Source organism: Vigna umbellata, chromosome 4 (assembly GCF_029865625.1).
Source record: "Vigna umbellata cultivar VRB3 chromosome 4, Vumbellata_1.0, whole genome shotgun sequence".
Taxonomy (NCBI): Eukaryota; Viridiplantae; Streptophyta; class Magnoliopsida; order Fabales; family Fabaceae; genus Vigna; species Vigna umbellata.
Window position 1 is genome coordinate 21,673,454 of NC_142168.1, and position 27,697 is coordinate 21,701,150.

Genomic DNA, 27,697 nt, shown 5'->3' on the forward strand with positions numbered 1-27,697 from the left:
CTTGAAGTCGTTCATGCACTCGAGTGGTGTAGTAACTGGAAAATCATCAGCTTCCACCCGAGGTTAGTCCGTTATAACTCACTCAAGAACCTATAGGCTAGGACCTCCTGCCATTCTCACACAATGCATTACCCATCTCTACTTGAGAATTAGTAATCATCAGAATATCAGGATGAACTTCGTGAATTTCACTATCCATATTCATACTTTACCACCTCAAGACACATTTTACTAAGACATTCCTCCTTGGAATTCTCTTCCACATTACATGAAATATATACCTTATTTTCATAACAATATAATTTCTCATGCTCAATAATCCATACAACTCTCTCAAAGAATCATAGTCAGATGATAGAATTAACACATAAAGATCAAACCATTATTCATAAAGAAAAACTGAACGATAACAAAACAACCCACTGAATACGACCGAACGGAAATTCACGATCTATTACTAAACTGAACACTAGAACTTTGACCGAACACTTATAATTAACTGAACCCTTGTTGTAAGACCGAACGTTGTTTCACTATTCATCAATCAGGATCGAACGGTATTTTACTATCCATAAAACAAGACCGAACAATATTTCATACTAAGTAAGGATGAGAAATAGCTAAATACTATAACTAAATAAAATACTACCACGAAACCAAACGCTATACTCTAAGACGAACCCTTACAGTTTAGTCCAACCACTTAGCATTAATCTTACATATTATTAATCAAACCTAACACTTTTAAGGAAACCGAACATTAAAATAGTATAACCGGATTATGTACAGAAACCTTTATCTAATAATAACCGAACATATTTTTAAACCTATTACACTTATAAAGTCTAACTCTAGTATAAGAATGATCGTTAACAAAAGACTACTAAATCTGATAATACCAACCATTATTCCAGAACTAATTACAATTAGGAGGCCGACCACTCAACTAAAACCGAGCGGTCATACTCAGATAAAACCCAAGGAATATAATACTCATTGAAATCTTATTGTTTTGACCATGACCGAGCGGTCAGCATCGAATACTCAGTTTTCTGCATAACTCTGCAGAACCCCTACAGACTTATACAAAACCACCCAAAACCCATGAATATAACAATTCACACAAACATATACAAATCATCAAATCATTCAATCTCACACATACAAGAATCATCACACAAACAATTAAATTAAATAGCTTCCCTTACTTCGTAACAGAAGAAACGCTCACAGTACATAAATTTGCCCAACACCAAAATTCTCAAAAGCCAAGATTCACTATTTGAGAAAAATAGACCAACCACAAGACCATAAACGTGATCATAATCTTAGAAGAAGAAGAAGATAAACACATGCAAACAGAAACTTGGTTTGCATGTGCCAGAAACTAGATTTTCTTAGAAATAGAAAGACCTACCAGCTCAAACCACCACTTGATCGTTTGAAAAGAGTACTCCTGCTACCAACCAATCTTAGACACAATCTGATGAATGATCAGATGAAGAAGAACGTGAGAATTTTGTAGAGAAAAGGAGGATAGTTTAGAGAGAAGTTAGAGAGAAGGAGGAGAAAATGAGAGTTTAGAAAGTTGGGGAAGAAAGTGCATGCAGAAAGTGGCACCAGATTTGAAATTTTTACTTAAATACTACCTAAAAAACCGATCGGTCCACTCTACTGCTCACACCTGTCTTCCACTTTCTGAATTTCTAAATTCTCACCCCTCCACCTGGCTTCCACTTTCTCTACAGAATTTAATGGTTCTGACACTTTATACTCATCATAAATTGGATTAATTTTTTCTTTATACTGAATTAAATACTCATGTTTCTTTTATATTCATCATAAATTAGATTAATTGTTTCCTTTATACTTCGTTAAATAATTTATACATGATTTAAATAATTTACACTCATGTTTTCTTTATATTTGTTAAATATAGTGAAAAACTATATATGGGATTAATCTCCCTTATGTTCAATATACACATAGAGTCCTTTATTTATAATAGAAGAAATATGGGCTATGCCTAAAATACAAATAAAAAATAATAACAAACTAACTAAAGTAAAAGATAAATATAAGGTAAAGATAATCTAACACTTCCCCTCAAGCTACCAAGCTTGTTACTAATATAATTCATCAAGTCGTAGTGAAAATACATGCTTCTACACCCGAGTGACACCAAAGTGCTAATGATTTGAAGACAACATAGAAGACGCAATACCAACCCAAAAGACTCCCCTTGAGCAACAAATATGGGAGGTTGCTCCATGTAAATCTCTTCTTGCAAATCGTCGTTGAGAAATGCCACTAGTGGATAAAGAGATAATTGTTGGAGAGTCACCACGACTATAAATAAACTAACAAAAACCATATTTTCCACGGAAAAAGAAAGCATATATGAATGGGTCAAATGCAACTGTGACAAAAGAGAAGTCAAAAAGAGACAACAACAGAATAAGTCATGGATGAATAGGAGAGAGAAATTATAAAAATCCAAGATTCTCTAATCAAGACACCTGAAAAAGGAAAAAGAGCAACCTAGATGCTCTAAATAGCTGCTTGAAAGGAGATGAGACATGCAACAACACATGATGAACCTGAATGAGGAAAACGAGCAACCTCGACGCGTTAAATTACTACTAGACATGCCACCATGTTTAATTTATATACTGAATTTAAATTCTTTATATTCATTATAAATTGGATCAATTTTTCATTTATACTTAATTTAAATAATTTACTTGACTTGACGTCTAATTTCGAAACATACAGGAAAATTCTTCATAAAGTTGAAGCTGAACATACAACACATGATAAGTGTTGGCATATATGAAAGCAGGAGATGAAGAAGAGACTTATGATCATAATGGTTGGAATGTTGAATATTTGGATTGAAATAGTGTATTTTGACCAAGAAGATGAATCATGAGTACATGAGCAGTTTCATTATTTAATTCAATGTATCATGTTATTCACATGTGAAAAGGCTTGAAGGTGAGAGCACAGGTGGGAAAAAGAGGATTGAGAAAGTCTACACTGCCAAAGCATGAGAAACGTTGCTTAATTTGCTTTTATACAAAGAAGTCTATGAAAGACTAACAATTTCGTGCAATTCTTTTAGTTTCCATTTTATGTGATTGATGACTCAATTTTCTAAAACGTTAAAACCAGTTAGAAAAAAAAATTATAATGTCTGATCAATTATTGTATTTTTTCTATCATTTACTAATTTTAAAAAAATATAAAGTATGATAATAATAATATATAAAGATAAATTAACTTAGATAAAAAAATAAAAAATAAAAACCTCTATTTTGAAAATAAACTTACCCAAATTTGGAAAAAAATAACCTTTTCGGAAAAATCTTTTCCTTCCTTAAAACATTTTTGAAATGATTATTTTTTAATATAAACTAACAATCGGACTAAGAACTATTATACCTAATGACTAATTTTTTAGTGATACAAAATTTTACAAATGTAAGTATTTTATCTTTTAAGAGACCTTATAACTGTAAGAAGTATTCGCTTTATATGTTTTTATTCCATGTATTTATAATCATTCTCTACTTAATTAACCCCGTAATCAAGTACATATATACATTTAATTTCCTTAATTTAGGACTCGATATCCCTAGTATTTTGTTTTATCCTTCAATTCCTTGATTTGTTGAAATACTAGTGCATATATCCGTGTTTAATAAATCTAAATTTAATTTACTTCATTTTAATTTTTTAATATTTTAATCTGAGTTTATAATTGTTTTCTTAAAACAATATAATTATATGTGAAATTAAATTATTATTATTTTCATAATAATTTCAATAGAAACTATTATATTATTATCGTTGTGTTATTATGAAAAAAACTTTTTAAAGGTAATAGAATTTGTAACATCTCAAAAAATACAGTATAAAACGACACAATAGAATAATCACATCTAATAATATTACAACTCAGTCTTCCAAAAGAGATTCAGTAGAGATATGGCCGAACGGCCTTACAATATAACGGGAAGTTAAAACTGCACACTAGCTACAACTAGGCTGAACGGTTTACAAAAGAAAAAGGGATAAAAAATGATCGAACGGTCATCGTACAATTAAACTAACTAATGACCGAACAGTTCTACAAAAGAAGTAGCCAAGAGAGGTACAAACGGTAATACAAAGAAAACCAACAGCTGACCGAACACTTCTACTGTTCGGTCTTAACTTCCACCTCGACCAGATTTTCTTATGCTAGCGTTTCTTCTAGCAACTCATCTCCTTCTGCTCACATCCACACGGATGATCATTGCAACAGGACAAACGACCGAACGTACAAAACAGACAAGACAGGAAAATAGGGTAAGCTTATGTAATTCAATTCAAGTATCAACATAGATTTCACACAATTTAATTAAACGAGCTAGTTCATTCACTTATACATGCAAAGCCTAATACTAGAGTCTGACTGTCCGGACTGTATGAACTCTGTGTAGCTATGATGTTCGTGCACCCGGGTGATGTACTAACTAGGATACCCTCAACAGCTACCACCCGAGGTTAGTCCTATCTATCCAAATTTACCATAAGGACTAGGACCTCCTGTCATTCTCACACATGACTTACCCTTCTTTACGTGAGAACGAGTAATCACGGAATATCAGGATGAACCGCCAACTTAGCATGTCCATATTCATACTTTACCAATTCCAATATACATTCATGAGATATTCCTCCCCGGAATACTCGTTCATAACCATACTCATTTCTTCAACATCATATTCCATCATCTTTCATTATAATTTAATATATATATATATATATATATATATATATATATATATATTATATTTTATATATTTTTTGTAATTTTATTTAAATTTTATTATAATATTTTATAAAAATATATTTTTTTAAATATTTGTGGGGTATCCGCGGGTATCCACGGATATCCGCGGGTTTTAAAATATCCGCGGATATTTTTTAAGCGGATATCCGTGCGGGTAGCGGGTCGAGTAGCGGGTGGATTTTTTTTTGTAGGGTCGGATTGCGGGTAGGCACTATCCGTGCCCGACCCGCCCTATCTACGTGAGACGTCATCAACAAGATAAGTATGTTTTGAAATATGAATATTTCATAAAATATCTAATTAATAATAGATATTATAACAACTATTTTATATAGATATTTTAAATATATATAGTATATAACTATAAATATAGTTATCTAATTATTATAACCGAAACATTTTTTGGCATGATTAAAATAGTCAAAGAAATTGTTGTGTTAGAGATAACTATCAACAGCAATATTATAAAATCTCAAGATGGTTTTTATACCTTATTTATTATATATGTTATTTATTCGGTGCAATTCATAATATCTGGTAACCGAATCATTTATTATACGGTTATATACCATAATATATATCATCATGAGAATTTCAGCAAGACAACATCTTGAAGAAATATATATCAAAATCCACGCCATCAACTATGCAAGTGCGGACTAAGATCTTGTCATAACTTCATGCTTAAAGTATCATGGAATTCAATTAACGAAGGGGAAGTCTCCTATTGCTGTTAGTTCCCTAGGAAGCACTCCTAGCTCAAAGCAGAGAGGTAAAGCCCTCTCAAAGCTGAACGGTAAAGCCTGTTCCCTATGAAACACTTCTAAGTCAAAGACCAAGCGATAAATCCCTCTCGGGAGAGAGGTAAAGCCCTCTCAAAGCCAAACGGTAAAGCCTGTACACTAGGAAGCACTCCTAGCTCAAAGCAGAGAGGTAAAGCCCTCTCAAAGCCGAACGGTAAAGCCTCTTCCCTAGGAAGAACTTCTAGGTCAAAATTAAAGACCGAGAGTTAAATCCCTCTCGGTTCATGTTGAAGGCCGAGCGGTAAATCCCTCTCGGTTCATGTTGAAGGCCGAGCGGTAAATCCCTCTCGGTTCATGTCGAAGGTCGAGCAGTAGAACGCTCTCGGTTAATGTCGAAGGTCGAGAGGTAAAACGCTCTCGGTTAATGTTGAAGGCCGAGAGGTAAATCCCTTTCGGTTCATGTTGAAGGACGAGAGGTAAATCCTTTTCGGTTCATGTTGAAGGACGAGAGGTAAATCCCTCTCGGTTCATGTTGAAGGCCGAGCGGTAAATCCCTCTCGGTTCATGTTGAAGGACGAGCGGTAAATCCCTCTCGGTTAATGTCGAAGGTCGAGCGGTAAATCCGTCTCGGTTATAGTTTTTCAATTGACATTCATATTATAAATTAAATACAAATAATTATTAACTTTAAAGAGATCTCGTGGTATATATATATATATTATATTTATTAGATTATTAGATATTTTATATAAATATTTAATTTTTAATTAATTTGTTATTATTTTTTATTTGTAATTTTAGTTTAACTTATATTTTTTTTATTATAAATAAAATATCTATATATATATATATATATATATTGTATCGTATAAAATATTAACCGAGCGGTTGGTGACTAAGACCGGTCAGTCCATCCACTCAGGTCAAAGATTGGGTCGCAATTGGGTTAGCACTTAAGCTATTGTTGGGTCAACAGTCCAGCAGATGATAAAATAATCAAAGAATATCTAATTAAATATATTGATAAAGCAGGTTATAAACAATCAACCGGATTTTCAGGTAATCTGTTTATATCTTATTCTGTTTATATTTTATTGGGCTTATATCAGCTTAGGATCCATGAGGTAAATTATAAATACAAAGCCAAGGCCGAAAGTCAGGGCTGAAAGTCAGGTAGGTTCCACCTACGCATTATTCACTCTACGCTACTCTCAAATACTCAATAGTGATAATCATTCACTAAATATTCAACTAAGAGCCGAGGCTCTTCAAATCGCACGCCTAACTTGAGCGTCGGAGTATCTTTTGCAGGTACATCCTCCCTCGTCAAGAAGGAGACCGATCGGTTTTTGCCAACACCGATCGGCCAATAGTAGGAGACGTCAGCAGGTTAGTCTCTCAGTCCCAAAAATATCTACCGAAACATATATATATTCAATCCAAAAAAGATTAATGTTATATATAGTTTTTGTGATATTAAATATTTACCTTCATGTGTATCTCTTACAGTTTATGAATAGCACATGTTTTACCTAGTTCATTTAAAAAGAACACTCTCATAACAATGGCTAAATACTAGTTTTACTGACCTCGAAGAATATGCCCAATTGGCCTTCTAGTTGCATAGGAAGCATCTATTACCAGAGTTGTTCTCAAGTCCGTATGTCTTCTAGTAGCAAAGCATTGAAAGACAAGGCAAGCAGAGACACACTCTATAAGGCCTTGAATGAAGCCATTATTCGCAACATTCAATCTATTTGCAAACTAAAACAACATACTAGTAGACAATATACATTTTATAACTATCTTTTATACTTATCAAAATTCAGCCACTATAGAAAGTGGTATAATGGCAATTTTGTAAATATAAAAAACTTTTTTACACCGGTTACAATAAAAATAAATATAAAAAGTTTCTTTATAGCCGTTAATTTTAGAGGAGGTATAAATTATTGATTTACACCGGTTAAATATTATATCTGTAAGACTCGTGAAAAATATTTATAATAATAAATTTTAGCATTTTATTTGTAATAATAATTTTATGGACAGAAAAAAATTAAATTTTTGGATATAAAATTATTGTAATTTTAGAAGGAGAGGTTCAAATTTTTTTTTTAACTTATTCAGGATTTTTTTTAAGAAAAGTGAATAGTGAATAGTGAATAGTGAATAGTAAAAAGTGAATAGTAAAAAAAAATAAAAAAATAAAAAAAATTGAAAGGATAAGAATTCCTACGTAGCATGGAAGGAGTTGGATCAGATTGATCAAGTTGTTCATTAAAATATTTTTTTTTAAAATAATATTAAAATAATAAATAATATTAAAAAATTAATGAATAGTAAAAAATTTTACCTATAAATAGAGATCAGAGGAATGGAGTTTTTGCACCAAGAAGTAGAGAGAATTATGAGAAAAGAAGAAATTAGGAAGTTTTTAGAGTAGGAAGAAATTTTAGAGTAGAGGTTCTGAAGAGTTTTCGAGGAAACAAATTCGGAGCAAGAGAAGTCTGGAATAGAGGTAGGGGAGCTAACCTTTCTAAACTTTTATATTCTGATTTAGTATTGTTTTATTTCTATTCATGTCTTGAAATTTTGTGTGAATACTCTAGATGCTTACTGTATATTTTATTGAATTTCTGTGTCAATATTATATGTTGTTATTTTGAATTTGTATATAAGAAATTTGTTAAAACTAGTTGAGGAACACTTTGGCTAAGGAAAGACTTGGTACTTAAGTTGTCCATTGTGACGCACCTCTCTTTCCTGGAAGTCTACTCCACAAACTTTTAACTTAAATATTATTGAACAGGTTATGTACTGTTAAACTATTGTGTAATATATCTCGTTGGAATGAATTCATGTTATTGTGGTAGATACGAAATTATGAATTTTAATTGTGATGATTGTAATTTATTATAATTGAATTTGTGCGTCTGAACATGGTATGAGAATTATGGGGAGATTTCATAATGGTATAATATGAGTTGAGGAATGTGAGCATGGTATGAGTCTCGTGGAGAGATTCTGTAATGATGTGGTAATTGTGTATATGTTGATGTTGAGGGTCATGAAGTTGGAGGTTATCCTGATACTCTAATAATCATCCAGTCTCAAGTAGAGAAGGATGAATTATGTGGTGAGAGGAGCAGGAGGTCCTGGTCTATGTGCCGGTTTTGGACATAGTGAGGGGACTAACCTTGTGAATGGTATGGAGGGTAGGATGTCCTGGTCTATGTGCCGGTTTTGGACATAGTGAGGGGACTAACCTTGTGAATGGTATGGAGGGTAGGATGTCCTGGTCTATGTGCCTGTTTTGGACATAGTGAGGGGACTAAGAATGACAACACAAGTGCGGAACCTCCCGTTGATCGCTCATCAACATATCGTCGGGATAAGTGCTTATTGGGTATTGTGGTGTTTATTGGGTATTGTGGGACGAGTGTCTAATAGTAATTGTGGTATGATGGTATGAGGGTGTATGACATAATTATTATATGATGTTAGTATCAAAGCAACTATGCATGTTTTATAAATGATTTGTTGCATGTTAGCTCACCCTACTTGTTTGTGTTTGGGTATGTACGATGATCGTATAATTCGTTATACGGGAGTAGATGAAGGAATGTCGTCTGATCCAGTACCGATGAAGAAAGAGATCGAAGAATAAGTTAGAAGAATTCGAGTTATATTTAGGAGTTTATAGTTGAAATCTGAGTTTAAAATACGTATAGACATATATCAACTATGAATTTTTAAGTGTGAGATTACGGGATGTTACCGTAAATCTAATGTTACAATATATAAATTATGAATTATCCATTGTGAGATATTGGGATGTTACATTAATGGTATCAGAGCAGTTCGTCCTTAGGATGACCTGCGGGTTGTACGTTTGACCTGTCTTTCAGTGAAGAGGGCTAAGTGACACGATTTGTCATGTGTTTTTAAGTTTAAATCGTAGAGTGAGTGCAACCCACTTAAGGTTTTAAGAACAGAAAAACGTCTTGATAAGAGTAATGAGGGTGCACACTCATGACTTTATCAGAGACGAATTTCCTTTCTTAATTCTTAAGGTTTCGGGAGGGAAGAGTTATGGTCTTAGTTTTTTTTTGTGTGGTGGGCTCTATAGTGGTAGAGAGATACATATTCAAGGATAACTTGACCTGTATACCTTTATTAGATTTAAGCAAAACCCTCTGAGACAAGTTTTTTCTTTTTCTCGAAGATGGGTAGATGCGGTATGCTAGAGCTTAGAAGTCAAAACATCAGAGTTTTGGTCTTGAAGTATAAAACCGTCGTTTTTACTTGGAAGTGTTTCAAGAACCGAGCAAGAGGGTTAGATATCAATGGTTGTATAATAAGAGTTGAGTTCAAAGGTTTAAATGAGAGGAGTTTTGGGTAAACATTAGTGTGACAAGGTTTGAGAAATCAACTTAATTCTTCATATAGGTGATGCTTGAAGATTGGAAGAAAGAAAATGATGGAAGATTTGAAGATAAAGTTAAAAAAAAAAGGGGGGGGATAGGTATACTGAAGTAGATTAAGGATAAATCAAATATTAGACGAAGAAGAGTAGAGGAGAAGTTGTATAAGGCATAAAGCGGATTGAGAGAAAGTTTAATAGGAGGAGAAAGTTATAAGTTAAGAGAACACGATGTCTTTAGAGAAGAATGAAGTATTGAAAGGATTCTAAGCTAAATGGATGATTAAAAGGAGATGGTTAGATTTTTCATGTATTGGAGATAAGTATTGAGAGTATGTGATTTTGGTATGATGAGCAGTGGAGAAAATCCAGGTACGAAAATTTTGGCTTTCGGCCTATGCAAATTTTTGGTATTTTTATGAGAGGATTAAAGGGTCATGATTTATGGTTTAATGGTTGTAAATCTTATTGATTTTGGAATATTAAAGTTAGTAGATGTAGTGTAGGTTGAATTAATATTATTATGAACATGGCAAGATAAGGAAGAAGAAGAGTTTGGAAATAGATAAAAAGAAGGGTTACAAAACTGATGTGATTAGGGAATTTGGAATAATTAAGAAGTTGTAGGTTGTGTTAGAGTAGTTTTCATCAGGTATAGTTATATGGTAATATTCAAACCTTAATGGTGATGTAAAGGATGGGTAAAGATTTATATGTCTCACCTTGATCTCTGGCCAGTGATGCGTGTGTTAGTAAACTTGTTTATACTTACTTTTAGTTCGCATAAGATAAAAATTTGAGATTTGGTTAACACTAAATATCCTTGGGATATGGTTTTGATCTCGGGAAGCACGTTATAATTGAGGTTGCGTTGTGGTTGATGGCCCTGATAAACTCACTAGATGAGAGGTGGGAGTTGCCCTGATAAGCTTTTTGAGTGGTGGGAATTACCTTGATAATCTCTCTAGTTGAGTGGTGGGAAGTAACATGCTTAAATGATTCGGAAGTGTACTTTCGTGGAGAAGCTCTTGAATAGAGTGATGGGAAGGGACACGATTTAATACTTGTCAATGAAACTATTGAATAAAGTGGTGGGAAGGGATACTTGGCACCATGGTTTTGTGCTATGACATGTTTTGATGACCCATAAATTCTTTATATCTATGGGAGTTATTGCAAGTATTAGAGGATTAATTAGTATAACCATTAAACTATACTTTAATGTCATAAGATGGATTTGACTTATGTGGCATAAGTGGTTTATTTAAATGAGTACGTGTAGTACTGATAAGGTATGATAGTTGGAAGTTAGTTAGTTTTAAATTCGGCCTTATTGAGATAAAAATAAGTGGTTTCAGACTTTATAATATTGTTGATTGAGTGATCTGCTGAGTCTTATCAGATATACACAATTGTTAGGTACTGGGTTACAAACAACATTAAGTTTGTGGATTCATATTAGGATAAGATGTGGGAAGGTATTTTGAGGACAAGGTTTATATTCCTAAGGTTTAGAGTTTATAAGTTAATTCTTAAAGAATGATTTAAGTTAGGCTAGTAATGTTTGCTAGGAAAATAATTAGATGAAGATTGAAGTAATTTGGAGTATAATCTTGAAAGAAGCTTGATTATTCTAGTTTTGTTAAGTATTTTAGAAGTGTTTATCAGGGAAAGAAAATAGTGGTTCAACATTTAGTGTGGGTAAAATAAAGGATGAGGATAAGTATTTTAGGGATATATGACCAATGCAAGTGAAGGATAGACATTGTAGTCTAGGGTATGATCGAAAGGATGGTTTGGTCATGTTTCAATATGTTTTTAAAAGTTTATCGTCTTCAAGAATTGTTAGTTGATTGTTGAACATTAAGTGTAGTTAAGGGTGAAGGCAATATTACTGAGAATCAAATAAGTTCATCAAGGACGAATGAAGGAAATGATGCATGATCTTAAGTATGGAAGAGTTTCTACGGATATTATAAAACATACTCAATATAGGTATTATTTTTGGACAAGTTCTTGTTAAGTGGGTATAGAAAAGAAAACATAAGGATGAATTGTTTAGTAATAGTGTTTTGGACTTCGTGTAATCATTAGAGTAGTTATAAATTTTACGGAGAATAGAAATAGAGGGTAAGGTGGAGCAATCTAGTATAATTTTTGGTAGACATAAGTGGCTTTTGGAGGCGTACGATTTCTATGAGTAGAAACTGTGTTGAGAAAATAGAATGGAAAGTTGTTACGGAAAAAGAATGATTCTTAAAGTTTTGCAGGGTCATGAAAGTCTTAAATAAGGATCTATAAGGGGAATCACTTTCTGGTTATAGTGGGTATGAAAAGTTTTCTGGAATCTTGTGATTAATAGTTTATGAGTGATGAGTTCTTTTAAAACATTAATGGATTATTTTGAGACTAGTGAAGTATGTTTAATGGTGGTTTTGATGGGGCTAAAAGTGACAAGTAAGAGTGTTCTGAAGGTTTATGATTTTAATTTTTTCGTGAGTAGATTTCAATTTGAGATGCTAGAAATTTTATGCATGAAATAAGTAGAAAAATGATTTAGGTTATGAGTGTGAGACTTTTCTAGTGGAATGCGTGCAAATGAGTATTAAAATAAAATTTTTGTTGTCGAAATTTTTTTGTATACTATTGGTTTTGTTTTAGACAATGTTTTTATAAAATGTGCATTTTCTTAAGGCTGTGTACATTTAGTATGTTCATACATAGTTATATGTTGTAATTATAAATGTGAAAAAAAAAAGAAAAAAAAAAGAAAATTTTCAAACATTCATTCTGTTTAGAGGATGATTTTGAATATTGGATCCTTAATACTGTGGGATTGTGAAACGGTTGTTGTGATGGTTGATAGTATATGATATTTGATAAGTAAAATTGGATGTTATCTTTAAGAGGTATAAATGGTCTAAGGCATGCGTATTGTGGTTGAAAATAGAGATTTCAAGGGACAAATATGTGAGATTGAGGTTATTTAAGTAATCTAGTTTCCTAAATTTGTTTTGGTTTCGAAGTTTAAAAAAAAAAAAAAAATCTAGAACCAAGGGTAGTTCATTAGAGATTAGAGTACAAAGTTGGAAGTTTGTAAATTGAAGGTTTTGAGTGATAGGTGATTATTTGTCATAAGTTATTACTATGACTTGTTAGGTTGCAGAAATCAGGTGTGGAAGCTAATGGTTGATTATTTTGGTGTTGTTTTTAGGTGATGAGATTTTGAATTAGAAAAATTTTGCAAAAGGAGGAGATTTGGAGTCTATTGTTAAGTTAGTTATGACTTAGGAATCTTAGTAGGTAGAAGTCGTGTGTTGATCTTGGGAAAAGACCATTAGAGTTTGTAGTTGGATAATGTTTTCTTGTGGGTGAATTCAACCACGGATGTGGGGGAACCTATTCACTTGAGGAAATTTTCTCTTAAGTACATTAGTCAACCTTCATTTAGTTTTTAATGTTACTTAACTAAGAAAGTATGTGTTGGATCTTTCTCACATTTTAGAAGTAGATGCGACTACAAACAGAGAAGATATCTCATTAGAAGGGCAACCCATAAGTATAGAAAACCATCAAACAAAACGACTTAGATGAAAGATCATCAACTTAGTTTAGGAAATTAGAATGAGTAAATTTACAAGGAAACTAGAAGATAAGGTGAAATAATTTTATATTGAATTTTCGAGGTCGAAAATTTTTGTTGTTTGAGAGAATGTAACACTCGTGAAAAATATTTATAATAATAAATTTTAGCATTTTATTTGTAATAATAATTTTATGGATAGAAAAAAATTAAATTTTTGGATATAAAATTATTGTAATTTTAGAAGGAGAGGTTCAAATTTTTTTTTAACTTATTCAGGATTTTTTTTAAGAAAAGTGAATAGTGAATAGTGAATAGTGAATAGTAAAAAGTGAATAGTAAAAAAAAAATAAAAAAATAAAAAAAATTGAAAGGATAAGAATTCCTACGTAGCATGGAAGGAGTTGGATCAGATTGATCGAGTTGTTCATTAAAATATTTTTTTTTAAAATAATATTAAAATAATAAATAATATTAAAAAATTAATGAATAGTAAAAAATTTTACCTATAAATAGAGATCAGAGGAATGGAGTTTTTGCACCAAGAAGTAGAGAGAATTATGAGAAAAGAAGAAATTAGGAAGTTTTTAGAGTAGGAAGAAATTTTAGAGTAGAGGTTCTGAAGAGTTTTTGAGGAAATAAATTCGGAGCAAGAGAAGTCTGGAATAGATGTAGGGGAGCTAACCTTTCTAAACTTTTATATTCTGATTTAGTATTGTTTTATTTCTATTCATGTCTTGAAATTTTGTGTGAATACTCTAGATGCTTACTGTATATTTTATTGAATTTCTGTGTCAATATTATATGTTGTTATTTTGAATCTGTAAATAAGAAATTTGTTAAAACTAGTTGAGGAACACTTTGGCTAAGGAAAGACTTGGTACTTAAGTTGTCCATTGTGACGCACCTCTCTTTCCTGGAAGTCTACTCGACAAACTTTTAACTTAAATCTTATTGAACAGGTTATGTACTGTTAAACTATTGTGTAATATATCTCGTTGGAATGAATTCATGTTATTGTGGTAGATACGAAATTATGAATTTTAATTGTGATGATTGTAATTTATTATAATTGAGTTTGTGCGTCTGAACATGGTATGAGAATTATGGGGAGATTTCATAATGGTATAATATGAGTTGAGGAATGTGAGCATGGTATGAGTCTCGTGGAGAGATTCTGTAATGATGTGGTAATTGTGTATATGTTGATGTTGAGGGTCATGAAGTTGGAGGTTATCCTGATACTCTAATAATCATCCAGTCTCAAGTAGAGAAGGATGAATTATGTGGTGAGAGGAGCAGGAGGTCCTGGTCTATGTGCCGGTTTTGGACATAGTGAGGGGACTAAGAATGACAACACAAGTGCGGAACCTCCCGTTGATCGCTCATCAACATATCGTCGGGATAAGTGCTTATTGGGTATTGTGGTGTTTATTGGGTATTGTGGGACGAGTGTCTAATAGTAATTGTGGTATGATGGTATGAGGGTGTATGACATAATTATTATATGATGTTAGTATCAAAGCAATTATGCATGTTTTATAAATGATTTGTTGCATGTTAGCTCACCCTACTTGTTTGTGTTTGGGTATGTACGATGATCGTATAATTCGTTATACGGGAGTAGATGAAGGAATGTCGTCTGATCCAGTACCAATGAAGAAAGAGATCGAAGAATAAGTTAGAAGAATTCGAGTTATATTTAGGAGTTTATAGTTGAAATCTGAGTTTAAAATACGTATAGACATATATCAACTATGAATTTTTAAGTGTGAGATTACGGGATGTTACCGTAAATCTAATGTTACAATATATAAATTATGAATTATCCATTGTGAGATATTGGGATGTTACAATATCAGGCATACATTATTTTACATTTTCAGTTTGTTTTTCCCGCAATACTTTCTTTTCTGTGCAAAACTTCATTTCGATTACCATTGTTGTATGTTCAGTCGTGTTGAGGTGGTTGGGTAAAGCTCTTGTTCCCATTTGAAGCTGCTCGTGTTTCTCATTCACTGTGCGTTTCTCATCTTCTTTTTCGCGTTTGAAGTTGTTCACGTTTGGGTAAAGCAACATTTCTCTGCGTCGTCTTTTTCTCTTTCGCACATCAGAGAGCATTTCTCAGCGTCGTCTTTTTCTCTTTCGCACATCAGAGAGCATTTCTCAGCGTCGTCTTCCTCACTTTCAATGGCTCGAGAGCTCATCCTTCACCATCACAAAGCATCTTCCTCACTTTCAAGTTAGGGTTTCTCCCGCACTTCCTCATCTTCCACCGATTATAATCTCATTCTACCAATTATAATCGCTTTCCACCGTTTAAAACCCCTTTTCCACCGATCAATCGGTCCATTCTAGGGTTCCTTCACGATTTTGCATTGATTAAACAAGTTCTCTTGGGGGTCTGAGGCAAACATTTTGTATTTTAGTTTCTTTTTGCCGTTTCAATTTACGGTTAGAAGGTGGTCGTGAGCGTGTGCTACCAGGGAACAACTCTTACAACTCAGAGAGGTATTTTTTATGTGATTGCTGCTTTAATGATATGGTTAATTAATTATACTTTTTCCTGAGAAAATATGTTTATTGCATCTGCTGCCTAGATGTTATTCTTTTCCTTTTAATTTGAAAATTGTGGCTAATTAAAATTCTTTGATGTTTACTGATTGGATTCTTCTGTGCGTATTGCTTTCCTTGATTACCCTGTAAACATGATTACAGATATATAAATCCACTTCCATTCACATTTTCTAGATATATATGAATGATTTCTAGAAAGCAACGATATATATTAAAATATTATTCTTATTAGTATATAATAGAAAATCAGTTTTTTTATTTGTAGAGTTATAATTATATATTTTACAGCATGTATCATGAAAATTTTAAAACATATGTATTCCATCTGGTTAGATGCATGAATATGTTTTACTGCTATGTGTTATTTACCTTAATTATGGTTGGATGGTTTCTTCGTTCTGTATTAGAGAAAACTATGAATTCTTCATCAAGTTGTAGTGGAATTTGTTTCCTTGTGACATCTTGAATTTTGAGGATAAGATTGTCATACATATCCTGCAGTTACAATAGGATATGGAAGTGACATCATTCATTGATTGAAGAGGAATAACCCATATAAATCCTAAAACCATAACAAATAAACAAACCCTAAAACCCTAAAGTATAAACTCTAACAGACAAAATCCATAAAATTAAAATAAATTAATAAAACCATAAGCCATTAAAAATAAATTAAAACAAAATTTTAAAAAAAAAATATTAAAATAAAAATTTTATATATATATATATATATATATATTTAAATCCTTAACCCATCCTAAACCCTAAACTCTAAACAACAACCTATAAAATAAATAAAATTAAAAATTTAACAAAACCATAAGCAATTAAAAATAAATAAAAAAATTAAAGAAAAATTAAAATAATTATTATATATATATATATATATATATATATATATATATATATATATATATATATATATATATATATATATATATCGGACTTTTTGAAATTTAGTCTAATTATTATCGAATTTAGAGATAATATCATATTTTAAATAAGGAGTTCATTGGTTCTCAATGAAACATGATAATAGTTTAGGAAACGAAGGTACCTTATATAGTTTGGTGGCACGAAATGCTTGAAGGTTGATTGTGGGAGTGTATGAAGATGTGCTATGCAGAGTAAGTGAAAGAAGTGATGAAGAGGAAGAGGAAAAGGAAGTAGGTGATGCGACACTAGAATTTAGGAGAAAAGATGAGTAAATAAAAGTGAATGGGTGAAGGTAAATATAGAAGAGAAAAATAAATTGCCTCTGTAAAAAGGACAGTTTAAATATTTCAAAAAGTTTGAAAGTATATGAAAAAAAACTTCCAAGTACACAAAGAAAGTCCCAGAAAATAAATGTGTAGAAACCTTTCTATCCTCAAATCCAACTGCCTTTTCATCTCATAATACCTCTTTCCTCTGTTTTTTTTTTCAACAACAATTCCATTTTTGCACGTACCACCAAATAATTCATATATCCTCTGCCAAAAATTAAACAAATAATTAATTTGGCCAAAAATAGAAACCATAAAAAGATAACGTAAAAAAACAGAAATTCAAAGAAAACTCATGTTAAAAGGCAAAGAATAGAAAACTCCAATAATTTAAGTGACTACTAATTAAATTCTTTTAGTTTTTTTTATACTTTGCAACAACAAAATTTTTTCATAAGAATTATCTTATATCATTAAAAAAGAAAATAAAAAAAGTACTTTTACAAGCAAAATTAAGACTAGAAATCATCTAATTCATATCGGAGATCTTTATTTGAATTACAACTTACCATTTACTATAAAAATGTATTTATACAAAAAAAACAAACATACTGGATTTATCACACATCACATTTCACACATCACATTTCATACAATAGTTAAACAAATATCCTAAAATATACCATGAACCTAAACCCAACCATCCGGATATATGTATTGATGTTAAACTATGATAAGTTTTTGCACTTGTAGTAGTGGAACAACTACCCCCCTCCCCCAAGCTACCACACAACGCTAATGTGTTTACCACCTATGGACAAAGAATACTAGACCATAAACTAGGACCTTCTGCTACTCCTCATCACATAATCCCCTTCTCTATCTGAGATGGAGCGATTAATATTAGAGTGTTAGGATAAATTCCAAAACTGAGTCCCTACATCAATACATCACTTTACTTGAAACCACCACCAACCATTTCACCCTACAATTCTTGTCCAATCACTCCTCAATTGCATACTCAACATCAAGTATAAAACATCATACAATTCCATAATTACTTTTAAACAAACTTAAGTCCATAGTATAGTTCATAATTACAAGAAATTAAAAGAAATAGAACTTCCAATCCACTTTTAAACAAGTTCCTCATTGTATGCATCACCCAATTCCCCCTTGCTCAACGAGCCATCACTCGCTCTACGAATAGCAAAACAGAGGGTTCTCGTTGCTCAATGAGAACTCTCACTCAACCACTGCTATACTCATATTTTTCACCCAAACCAACTCGCCCAATAATATGGCTCGCTCTATGAATGCAGAAATAGAGAGAGTTGCTCGCTCAGCGAGCCTAGACTCGCTTAGCGAGTTTGCAAAATTATGCAGAACCTGCACTCCCTAAACCTCACATATCCTAACTTATACACTTCTACAAACATCTACAACTTTCATATGATATTTTAAACCTCAATTGACCTATCCAAATGTGCATTATCCAACTTAAACCTTATTAAACTCATTTTACCATGAATTTCCAAACTCACTCCAACTAAAACACCACTCTATAGTCCATAAATCAATCCCACTCATCTATCATCATAATTTGTTAGTTCAGACTCTAGAAAAGTCACAATTGACCCAAAACCAGATCCTAAACCCTCACTTTCATCACAAACCCTGTACTTTAAAATCTCACTAGTCAAAACCCCTAAAATGAGCCAAATACCATACAAAATCACACCCTATTAACCACCAACCAATTCGACGTCAGATTTCTACTAATTTAAAGCTAGAACAAGCTTTAAATGACCCTAGAACAAACCCAAAAACTCAATTCTTCCCATTCGACCCTTACATCAAAATCTCACCTATCAAAACCTCCTCTTAAGGTTCAAAATCAACCTACAATTTAGCCTACTCTTTACTTCTCAATACAACATCAAATTTTTAACATTGCTCTTCAAAACCGATAGACGCACAAGATTAATCAAGTACAAATCAACATCATCCATGGCATCATACATCAAATAACCAAGTACTATCATTAAAGAACCAATGACACTAAAACAATCATTGTAATTAAAACCAAATTAACATAACTTCGTATCAACCACCACTCATACCTGTAAATTAAATTTATAAAAATCACTAGTTTCCCTCACCTGATTGGGAAAACTGTCACAGCTCTATACAACGTACTACCCCTACCTTAGCTCAAGAAACTCTAAAAACACCTACAAACCATATATTCATGATTACAGCAAGTCCTTAGGACGTTTGATCGATATGGAGCTAGAAATAAAGATAAGATGACACATGCGTTCAAACTATTTGATGTGCTTTAAACATAAAAATTAAAGAAAAAAAGAGTAGAAACTAACTTACTCAATAGGAAAAACTGATTAGTAAATAATAGAGAACTCACTGTTGTTATCTCCTAGACACTTTATCATCATCAAATAAATGTCTCAGAAAGCTTATAGAGAAGGGAAAATAAATTCAAAAAATGAGTTAGAGAGACAACAAGTATTTCAGATAATGAGACGCGTTTATGAAATCTTATTTATATTATTGAATTATTTTAACATTAAAATGTCCGGTCTCATTATTTTAAGATACCTATAATACTCTATTTTCTAGGTTCTTACAAAAGTAAAGTAAAGAGACTAAAAATATGTCTTATACTAACGATTTTTTATTATATTATTGTATCCATAGACACTAGTTATTATGTTTAAATATTCTTATTTATAATTACATTGATAATCTTTCAATAAGTTTCTTTTTGTCCAATAAAAAATCGATTTAACCATGATATTTTTGTAATTGTTATTATATGGAAATGTGAACCATTTATGACAAGAAAATTATTAAATCAAATTTAGAAATCCAAATAATTAGTCACTATATTAATTATGTAAATATTAATTAAAATTTTTTGGTGTGTAAAATAGTCTTTTTTATAAATAAAAAAATTATAATTAGTTAGTTAATTAGACTTTAAATTGGTTATTGTCATGAGTTTTAAAAGTTTTAGATATTTAATATTATTGATTTTAAATTAGTCTCAAATTTTAAATTAAAAACTAATTTAGTGACAAAAAAATGTAATAATATTAGAAACCAATTTACACTCTAATTATTATGAATAATAATAATTTTTTTAGTTTATAAAATAGTATTTAAATTAGTTAATGTAATGACTAATTATCATTCATTTCTTAAATTAATTATTATTTATAAAATAGTATTTAAATTTTTTTCTTTACGCTCCTAAAATTTTGTTTTCTATGTCATATATTTTCTATTAAATGGTGATATGCTGAATTAGAAAAATCACTAAGCCATCACGAAATACAGAATAATAAGAAAAATAAAGGATAAGGAAAAATAATATGGATGAATACACCGGAAAGAAAAAACATATTTTAATCTAAAATCTTTAGTTACTTTTTTTTTTTTTTTTGAGATTCCATTTACAAGAATTATTTCTATATTGAAAAAAGTATACGAATATTGAAATTTACCATAAGAATGGTCAATATTGATCTTAATATCACAGGAGAGTAATTCCTATTATAAGGAATATGAAAATTATTTATTTAAAATAATAATAATAATCATAATAATAATAATAAGAAAAAAAAATCAAAATTTAAATACAAGTTTAAAATAATGTTACCTGCTTTAGTTTGTACCGGATCTTGAAAACTTTCACTATTGTCATGTCATAAAGAGCGTCTCCCAAATTATTTAAGAAGTTAAAATATGCATCACACTAAGAATGTCTTATTAAGATTGAGCCAAACACTCCCCCAAAAGCTTATATTATGTCATTAATATAATATAAGTTTTTGGGGAAGATTCATTAATCACATGCAAGAGAAAGAGAGGAAGGCAGTAGAAAGGAAAAAAACACATAATGTATTAATAGAGAACATGACTCAAAAATCAATAAATGGTTAGAAATCTTCCTCAGTTATCGATATCCAGAGTACCTCTTTCCTCTGTTTTTGTTGTCCTTTGAGCATGGTACCCTCACAATCATTCTAATCTTCAAATTCCATTTCCTCTGCCAAAAATTAAGCAAATTATATTAATTTTGCCAGAAATAGAAACAATAAAAAGATAACGTAAAAAACAAATTCAAAGCAAACTTATATTAAAAGGCAAAGGAATAAAAAACTTCAATAATTTAAGTTATTACTAATTAAATTCTTTCAATTTATTTTATACTTTGTAAAAAAAAAATCATTTGTCATAAAAGAATTATCTTGTATGATTATCAAGGAAAATAAAAAAGTGTTTGTAGAAGCCAAATTAAAACTAGAAATCTTCAAATTCATATTGGAGATCTTTACTTGAATTACAACTTACCATTTATTATAAATAATGCATTTATAGAAATAATTATATCTATCATCCATGAAACTAATATTGCAATGTTTAAAAATACAAAAGAAAAACCAACTTATTATGAGAATGTCAACAATTTTGAGACAAGATTGAAAGAGATAAAAATAAAGAGACTGAAAATATGTCTTATGCTAACGATTTTTTATTATTTTATTCTATCCATAGACATTAGTTATTATCTTTAAGTATTCTTATTTTCAATTACATTGTTAATCTTTCATTAAATTTCTTTTTATCTAATAAAAAATCGATTTAACCATAATATTTTTGTAATTGTTATTATTTGGAAATGTGAATCATTTATGACAAGAAACTCATTAATCAAATTTAGAAATCAAAATAATTAATTATGTGGATACCAATTAGAAATTATTAGTATGTAAAATAGTCTTTTTTATAAATAAAAAATTATAATTAATTTGTTAATTAGACTTTAAATTGATCATTGTCATTAGCTATCAAAGTTTTACATATTTAATATTATGAATTTTAAATTAGTCTCTAATTTTAAATTAAAAACTAATTTAATGAAAAAAACTTAATAATTATAATAATAATAAAACAAACAAAAAAATCAAAATTTTAACACAAGGTTAAAATAATGTTACCTGTAGCTATGTTTTGTAGCAGATTTTGAAAACTTTCACTATTGTCATGACATAAAGAGTGTCTTTTAAATTATTTAAGAACTTGAAATATGCATGACGCCAAGAATGTACTATTAAGATTGAGCCAAACACTCCCCAAAAGCTTATAGCAAATCCAATTGTCATACTTATATAATATTCACGATTGAAAATCAAATTGTCATCCTCTTGAAATTTAATAATTGGTCCTTGTCTTGCCACTCCATCAATGCACAATTCCTTTAATGGTGGTCCACAGAGATCAACATTATCTTCATATTTCGGTGCATCGAAACTCTGTAATTGTGTGCCAGTTGGAATTTTTCCAGATAAATTATTATGTGACAAATCTAACCCAGTGAGTCGGTCAATTTGAGCAAGACTCGAAGGAATAGAACCAACAAGTTGGTTTCGTGACAAATCAAGAAATTCAAGTGATGTTAACTCTCCAACCTTTGAAGGAATATTCCCTGTCAATTGGTTTCTTGATAGATTCAATGACACCAATCCAAATAAACCCTCTATTTCTTTTGGAATTTCTCCTGATAATTCATTGCTTGAGAGATCAATGCTATTTAAAAGTGACAATCCCCTGTTTGTAAACATTTGTTCTGAACCTTTCCACATCAATAATGTATTCAAATTGTATGAAAAGTTACTTTTTATAGCACTAGTGTTGATCAAATATTGATGACCTTGATAATAATCTCTCAAAGAAGCCATTCGAGTCATTAAGGAAAAATATTTTATGCATTTAGGAATTTGTCCAGATAGGTTGTTTAGCGAGAGATCTAAGAGTTGAATGCTTTTTAGATAACAAATTTCCAATGGTAAACTTCCATTCAAATAATTTCTTCTTAAGCTTAAAAATTGCAACTTTGATAATTCCTTCCCAATCCAATTTGGGATATATCCTGATAATCTATTTTCTGATATATCTACCATCACTAACTTTGTGCAGTTCCTTAGGGAGGAAGGGATTTCACCTATTAAGTTATTGCTTCTCAATAACAAAACTTGAAGTTCAAGGACTGATCCCATTGAAAAAGGAATCTCTCCTGAAAACTTGTTGTGACTCATATTTAAGTAAGCCAATGACTTCAAATGGGTCCAACAGTCTGGAATTTGTCCAGAAAACTTATTATTTGAAAGGTCTAATTGGTATAAAGATTCAGCTACACCATTAGAACATAAAAATGAAAAAGAATTTGTGAATTTATTGTTTGATAGAACAAGAGATATTGAGCCTCGTAAAAATGGCGGAACATGACCTTCAAATTGATTAGATGCAAGACTAAGAGAATAATAATGATTCTCTATTGACAAATTTGGAATCGTACCTTGTAAATTATTAGATGAAATATCAATACTTATCCAATTTGACAATCCAAATTTGGTCCAAAACCATTCTGGAACCGTACCTGATATTCCACTATTTGAAATGTCAAGGGATTGAAATACATTTTGTTTCTCTAGCCATTTGGGAAACAAAGGACTTGCAAGACCTCAATTCAATATTATCCAATTGAAAAGTTGAACCCCAATTTTGACTAACTTCTAACGTGAGTGAGTTATCTGACAACATCAATGTCTTTAACTTCGTCATATTATAGAAATGGGAGTCAGATAACACACCTTTCAAAGAGTTTGACATCAAGGATAATTCCTCAAGTTGTGTTGGAAATCGAAGATCTTCAGAAATTGTCCCATTTAGCTTGTTATTATCAAGGTACAATTTTTTTAATGATGGGAACAATTTGAGGGTGTTAGGCAAAGTACCGCTAATTTGATTGATACTGAGATCCAACGTTTCCAACTTTGCAAATATTGAGAAATCAGGTAATGTGCCATTGAATTTATTTTGATGAAGATATAGTTCTGGCAATGAGTATCTAGAACATCCAGACAAATGATTAAATATCACTGTGAGATCTTCACTCAACTTATTATCAGACAAATCCAATAACTCCAAAGTACATGTGCTCCCAAATGATTTTGGAACACCACCTTCTAAAGAGTTAGAACTAACTGATAACTGCTCCAAATGAGATGGCAATCTAGTGTCTTCAGGTATCTTTCCACTCAATTGATTGCCAGAAAGATCCAACGTGTTTAAATTTGAAAACGCTGAAAGGTCAGGTAGGGAGCCTCTGATTTTATTGTTTCTCAAACTCAAATCTTGTAGTGAGTATCTAACACAACCACTGGAGAAATTATGAAGAATTAACGAAAGGTCTTCGGTCATATTGTTTCCATACATGTACAATAAACGTAGGGTGCATATATTCATGAATGATTTCAAATCTTCACCCTTGAACACATTTCTAGACAGGTAAAGGTGCTCAAGCGAATTCATGGCCAAGCCAAAATGATTTGATGTCAAACCCTTCAAGAGGTTCCAACTAAGGTCAAGCTCAACAAGGTTGGAAGTGGTGTTTGACAGCCACGGGAATATCATCGGTTGTGTGAAGGAGTTACGAGAAAGATCAAGGACAGATAGAGAAGTAGAAAAATTGAAGTTGGAAGGGTTGAATGAAAGGAGGAAATGATCGGAAAGGCCACATTCAATTAAACTCAGTTCTCTTAGTTTTGGTAGCTTGGCAATGGTTCGAAGGCAGCTAGGAGAAGTGTTAAAATTAGATATGGAAATGAAGGATAGATGGGTTAAAGAATTAAGATTAGATAACCATTGATCACTACTGACAATCTTGAGAACACTATCATATCCTCCAAGATAGAGTTTATTCAAATTTGAAAGGTTTCCAAGTTGGGGAGGAATGTATCCTTCAAAAGAATTGTAGCTGAGATCAAGATATTGCAGCCGAGAGAGATTTCCAATCTGAGATGGCACACTTCCCTCAAAATAATTGCCACTGAGAACAAGATACTGCAACCGAGAGAGATTTCCAAGTTGAGGAGGAATTGGACCCTCCAAATAATTATGAGCAAGATTCAAATATTTGAAATGAGAAAGAGAACTTATCTGAGTTGGAATTTGTCCGCTAAAATCACATGAAGAGAGATCAAGATATCTCAAGTTGGTAAGAGAGCCAAGAAACTCTGGAATATTAGTGTCGAAAAGAATTGAAACTGAGGTTCAAATACTGTAAGTGTTGTAACTCCATTAACGACTTGTGGATCTCTCCGCTGATGTAACGCTGAGAGACTTCATAATAACCACCAAGAGAAAAATATTCATAATGAACTTCTGCGTGAAGGTCCAGGCTTATAATATGAGCGGTGAGGTTGGTGCAGCGAATCCCCTCCCATTGGCAACAGTCGGGAATGGTCCAAGACGAGAGCATGCCGTAATCATCAACAATGGCAGCCTTGAATTGAAGGAGTGCTTCCCTCTCCTTTGGAAGGCATCTGATATGGTGTTGTTCATAAGCAACCTGCAACACCACACTCACCATAAACATAAACATAATTACTTTGAGAATATTCATGATGATGAAATAGAGAGAGTGAATAGTATAGAATTAGATTGATATGTGTTGTGAATTAAGCACTCCCAATACCCACATTTATACTCACACCAACTCCTTCATTACTTTATTCTAAGTCCTCGTCAGTGTCGTGTTTGCCTGTTTTCATTCATCATATCAAATAATTTTTGTGGTCCATAAATAACTTTATTATGCATTTCATTAATGCATGCAAGATTTCAATAGTATCAATTGACTTCGAAGAAAACTTATGTATTTTTATTTTAAACGACAATATTATATGAAAAAAAAAACATCAAACTCGACCTTACAAATAATTAATGAATTGGAAGTTAATATTTGAAAACCAAATTAAGAAAGTGCTCTGAAAATGCACTTCAAAATCACTAGTAAAAAAAGGACTAGAAATCGCCATATACGCTTCGGTTTAAGCGAAACCGAAGCGTATAAAAGCGCAGTGACAGGTTCGTAAATATTTATAAAGAATATGCCTCGGTTGCCATAAGACCGGTGCATAAAGCCAGATACTAACTCGGTTCTTCTTAAAACCGAGGCATAAACCTCTAACCCCAGTCTGACAGTTGATGGGACTTCCAACCCTGATGGAGCTACTAACTCGGTTTCCCAGAAACCGGTACCGAAACTGCACTACTAACTCGGTTCTGGGCAAAACTGAGGCAGATAACTCTGCTCCAAACCTGTCAGACCTGCCACTGCCAGACCTGCCACCTGCTTCGTCATCCAGCTGATTCAAAACAATGGAAAATTATTGATCAAGAATTCCCCCAATTTGGTGAAGAATGTAGAAATCTAAGGTTTGGCTTAGCTACTGATGGAATGAATCCATTTGGTAATTTAAGTACCAATCACAGTTGTTGGCCCGTCATACTGATAATTTACAACTTATCTCTTGGATTGTGCATGAAAAAAAAGTACATAATGTTGTCAATGTTGATATCTGGTCCAAAGCAGCCTGGAAATGACATCGATGTTTATCTAAGGCCACTAGTTGAAGACTTGAAGTTGTTGTGGGTTGATGGGGTTGAAATATTTGATGCCTTTGCTTCAGAAATTTTCATGATGCATGCCATGTTATTTTGCACCATTAATGACTTCCCAGCTTACGGTAATTTGTCGGGATACAGTGTGAAAGGTCATAAAGCATGTCCTATATGTGAAGAAAACACTGCAGCTCAACAATTAAAACATGGAAGGAAGACAGTGTATATGCGTCATCGGCGATTTTTACAATCTAATCATCCATATCAAAGGTTAAAGAAAGCATTCAATGGAGAACAAGAGAAAGACAATGCACCCATTCCACTTACTGGACTTGAAGTTGCTGAGAAACTTAATATAGTACATCATATATTTGGGAAAACGTCGAAGAAGTCTTCTGTAACGACCCCTTGGAAGAAGAAATCAATATTCTTTGATCTTCCATATTGGTCAAAGTTAGATGTTAGACATTGCATAGATGTCATGCATGTTGAGAAAAATGTTTGTGATAGCTTGATTGGTACACTACTAATCATCCAGGGAAAAACAAAAGATGGAGTGAATGCGCGTTTGGATTTGGTTGACATGAAGATCCGAGAAAAGTTGGCACCAAGAGAGATTGGTAAACGTACTTATTTGCCCCCTGCATGTTACACAATGTCCAAACAAGAGAAAATAAGTTTTTGTCTTTGTTTAAAGAGTATCAAGGTACCACAAGGATACTCTTCAAATATCAAGAGCTTAGTGTCAATGCAGGACTTAAAGCTTGTTGGACTGAAGTCTCACGATTGCCACGTCTTAATGCAACAGTTGTTACCAGTGGCAATTCGTGG

General features: G+C 31.9%; 1 pseudogene; it reads right to left on the bottom strand.

Annotated features, from left to right (window-relative positions):
• Window positions 1–22,404: 22,404 nt before the first annotated feature.
• LOC148199553 (receptor-like protein EIX2) lies at window positions 22,405–25,850 on the bottom strand (annotated as a pseudogene).
• Between the last annotated feature and the right edge of the window lie 1,847 nt (window positions 25,851–27,697).